Here is a 5,000-nt window from a genome sequence, read left to right as displayed (position 1 = left end):
AGAAAATCGTGTTTTAATGTTTTGGGGAAAAAAATCACTTGCCTGTACAATAGATTCCTATGGTTCCGAAATTTTTTTTACAGTGGATAACTGTTGACCATCACGAGAGAGGGTATGAGCCAAAATTTGGGGCATCTAGCCCATCGGGAATTATGTTTTATCATTATTTCAAGATTTCGGGAATTGGTCGAAAAAGTGACAGAGTGCCACTGCCGTGCACCTGGTATTATTTTTGGGTTACCAGGTGCATATTTTTATAATGGTTTTAAATGATTTTAGATAGGCTACATACCTCAATACCCTATATGGAACAACCATACTACGGACCCAAGTCAGTTGGGGCCGGCCTGAGTGATTTATGAAGCTTTTAAAAAATGTCTGTACTCATCCTCCCTTCTGTGCACCTGGTATTATTTTTGGGTTACCAGGTGCTCCTATTGAAATCGAATGAGTGCACCTGGTATTATTTTTGGGTTACCAGGTGCTGCTATTGAAATCGAATGAAAATGATTTTAAATGGCCTGCAGACACCCATGCCCGCTATGGGAGCACCATACTATGGGCACAAGTCAGTGGGGGCCGGCCTGAGGGATTTATGGAGCTTTTCAAAAAAGGTCCGAAAATATTCTATGTTGAACTACTCAGGAAAAACGGCTAAGTGCCCTCTTTTGGGTTACCAGGTGCTCCTATTCTAATCGAATGAAAATGAATTTAAATGACCTGCAGACACCCATGCCCGCTATGGGAGCACCATACTATGGGCACAAGTCAGTGGGCACCGGCCTAAGGGATTTATGGAGCTTTTATATAAAATGTCTGTACTCATCCTCCCCTCCGTGCACCTGGTATTATTTTTGGGTTACCAGGTGCTCCTATTCTAATCGAATGAAAATGAATTTAAATGACCTGCAGACACCCATGCCCGCTATGGGAGCACCATACTATGGGCACAAGTCAGTGGGCACCGGCCTAAGGGATTTATGGAGCTTTTCAAAAATAAGGTCTGAATACTTTCTATGTTGAACTACTCAGGAAAAACGACAGAGTGCCCACTTTTTGGGTTACCAGGTGCCCCTATTTAAATCGAATGAAAACGAATTTAAATGACCTGCAGACACCCATGCCCGCTATGGGAGCACCATACTACGGGCACAAGTCAGTAGGCACCGGCCTAAAGGATTTATGGAGCTTTTCAAAAATGTATGTAGTCACCCGCACTACTGACACCACCTTATGTTAGTTTGGGTTACCAGGTGCCGCTATTGAAATCGAATGAAAATGACTTTTAAGGGCCTGCCCACACCCATGCCCGATATGGGAGCACCATAGTAGGGGTCCAAGTCAGTAGGCACCGGCCTAAGGGATTTATGGAGCTTTTCAAAAAAAGTCCGAAAATATTCTATGTTGAATTATTCAGGAAAAACGACAGAGTGCCCTCTTTTTGGGTTACCAGGTGCCGCTATTGAAATCGAATGAAAACGACTTTTAAGGGCCTGCCCACGCCCATGCCCGATATGGGAGCACCATAGTAGGGGTCCAAGTCAGTAGGCACCGGCCTAAGGGATTTATGGAACTTTTCAAAAAAAGTCCGAAAATATTCTATGTTGAATTATTCAGGAAAAACGACAGAGTGCCCTCTTTTTGGGTTACCAGGTGCCGCTATTGAAATCGAATGAAAACGACTTTTAAGGGCCTGCCCACGCCCATGCCCGATATGGGAGCACCATAGTAGGGGTCCAAGTCAGTAGGCACCGGCCTAAGGGATTTATGGAGCTTTTCAAAAAAAGTCCGAAAATATTCTATGTTGAATTATTCAGGAAAAACGACAGAGTGCCCTCTTTTTGGGTTACCAGGTGCCGCTATTGAAATCGAATGAAAATGACTTTTAAGGGCCTGCCCACACCCATGCCCGATATGGGAGCACCATAGTAGGGGTCCAAGTCAGTAGGCACCGGCCTAAGGGATTTATGGAGCTTTTCAAAAAAAGTCCGAAAATATTCTATGTTGAATTATTCAGGAAAAACGACAGAGTGCCCTCTTTTTGGGTTACCAGGTGCCCCTATTGAAATCGAATGAAAACGACTTTTAAGGGCCTGCCCACGCCCATGCCCGATATGGGAGCACCATAGTAGGGGTCCAAGTCAGTAGGCACCGGCCTAAGGGATTTATGGAGCTTTTCAAAAAAAGTCCGAAAATATTCTATGTTGAACTATTCAGGAAAAACGACAGAGTGCCCTCTTTTTGGGTTACCAGGTGCCGCTATTGAAATCGAATGAAAATGACTTTTAAGGGCCTGCCCACACCCATGCCCGATATGGGAGCACCATAGTAGGGGTCCAAGTCAGTAGGCACCGGCCTAAGGGATTTATGGAGCTTTTCAAAAAAAGTCCGAAAATATTCTATGTTGAACTATTCAGGAAAAACGACAGAGTGCCCTCTTTTTGGGTTACCAGGTGCCGCTATTGAAATCGAATGAAAACGACTTTTAAGGGCCTGCCCACGCCCATGCCCGATATGGGAGCACCATAGTAGGGGTCCAAGTCAGTAGGCACCGGCCTAAGGGATTTATGGAGCTTTTCAAAATTAGTCCGAAAATATTCTATGTTGAACTATTCAGGAAAAACGACAGAGTGCCCTCTTTTTGGGTTACCAGGTGCCCCTATTGAAATCGAATGAAAATGACTTTTAAGGGCCTGCCCACGCCCATGCCCGATATGGGAGCACCATAGTAGGGGTCCAAGTCAGTAGGCACCGGCCTAAGGGATTTATGGAGCTTTTCAAAAAAAGTCCGAAAATATTCTATGTTGAACTATTCAGGAAAAACGACAGAGTGCCCTCTTTTTGGGTTACCAGGTGCCCCTATTGAAATCGAATGAAAACGACTTTTAAGGGCCTGCCCACGCCCATGCCCGATATGGGAGCACCATAGTAGGGGTCCAAGTCAGTAGGCACCGGCCTAAGGGATTTATGGAGCTTTTCAAAAAAAGTCCGAAAATATTCTATGTTGAACTATTCAGGAAAAACGACAGAGTGCCCTCTTTTTGGGTTACCAGGTGCCCCTATTGAAATCGAATGAAAACGACTTTTAAGGGCCTGCCCACGCCCATGCCCGATATGGGAGCACCATAGTAGGGGTCCAAGTCAGTAGGCACCGGCCTAAGGGATTTATGGAGCTTTTCAAAATTAGTCCGAAAATATTCTATGTTGAACTATTCAGGAAAAACGGCTATGTGCCCTCTTTTTGGGTTACCAGGTGCCCCTATTGAAATCGAATGAAAACGACTTTTAAGGGCCTGCCCACGCCCATGCCCGATATGGGAGCACCATAGTAGGGGTCCAAGTCAGTAGGCACCGGCCTAAGGGATTTATGGAGCTTTTCAAAATTAGTCCGAAAATATTCTATGTTGAACTATTCAGGAAAAACGGCTATGTGCCCTCTTTTTGGGTTACCAGGTGCTGCTATTGAAATCGATCCTCACTACTGACACCACCTTATGTTAGTTTGGGTTACCAGGTGCTGCTATTGAAATCGAATGAAAATGATTTTAAATGGCCTGCAGACACCCATGCCCGCTATGGGAGCACCATACTATGGGCACAAGTCAGTGGGGGCCGGCCTGAGGGATTTATGGAGCTTTTCAAAAAAGGTCCGAAAATATTCTATGTTGAACTACTCAGGAAAAACGGCTAAGTGCCCTCTTTTGGGTTACCAGGTGCTCCTATTCTAATCGAATGAAAATGAATTTAAATGACCTGCAGACACCCATGCCCGCTATGGGAGCACCATACTATGGGCACAAGTCAGTGGGCACCGGCCTAAGGGATTTATGGAGCTTTTATATAAAATGTCTGTACTCATCCTCCCCTCCGTGCACCTGGTATTATTTTTGGGTTACCAGGTGCTCCTATTCTAATCGAATGAAAATGAATTTAAATGACCTGCAGACACCCATGCCCGCTATGGGAGCACCATACTATGGGCACAAGTCAGTGGGCACCGGCCTAAGGGATTTATGGAGCTTTTCAAAAATAAGGTCTGAATACTTTCTATGTTGAACTACTCAGGAAAAACGACAGAGTGCCCACTTTTTGGGTTACCAGGTGCCCCTATTTAAATCGAATGAAAACGAATTTAAATGACCTGCAGACACCCATGCCCGCTATGGGAGCACCATACTACGGGCACAAGTCAGTAGGCACCGGCCTAAGGGATTTATGGAGCTTTTATATAAAAGGTCTGTCCGCATCCTCACTACTGACACCACCTTATGTTAGTTTGGGTTACCAGGTGCTGCTACAGAAATCGAATGAAAATGACTTTTAAGGGCCTGCCCACACCCATGCCCGATATGGGAGCACCATACTACGGGCACAAGTCAGTGGCCACCGGCCTAAGGGATTTATGGAGCTTTTATATAAAATGTCTGTACTCATCCTCCCCTCCGTGCACCTGGTATTATTTTTGGGTTACCAGGTGCTCCCATTCTAATCGAATGAGTGCACCTGGTATTATTTTTGGGTTACTAGGTGCTCCTATTGAAATCGAATGAAAATGACACACAAAGACAAGGATTAATTGCAAAAAATATTGTATTTATTTAGAGTTATTCATGGATTGATTTGTCCCTCAATTAGTCTCCGAGCCTGGCTTGCATTATGAGGCAAATTATGGGAACGGTAGTAGCGTGCCTGCGTCTCCAGGGAGTGACACATGTGGTCAGCCACAGTTCCACGGTCTGTAAGCGACCCAAGATTAAAGTTTAATGTGGCAATGCTTCTTCGAATTGTACCAAATGTCACTTTCCTTCCAATGCCAAACTCTGCAAAAATCTTACCCACACAATCACAGAGATTACCGTATGGTTTACCAGAGCATGTGAAAAAGAAGAGTGTTGTGTCTGGGGTCATTCCACTCAGATGAGGCCTGATCCGATGGAATCGTTGAAGCCAAGTGTATTCCTCATCAGATATAACAATTCTGCACTCCCCGAAGCTGTAGT

The sequence above is a fragment of the Salvelinus namaycush genome, unplaced genomic scaffold (genome assembly GCF_016432855.1).
Source record: "Salvelinus namaycush isolate Seneca unplaced genomic scaffold, SaNama_1.0 Scaffold1981, whole genome shotgun sequence".
NCBI lineage: Eukaryota > Metazoa > Chordata > Actinopteri > Salmoniformes > Salmonidae > Salvelinus > Salvelinus namaycush.
This window is presented reverse-complemented; position numbering follows the sequence as displayed.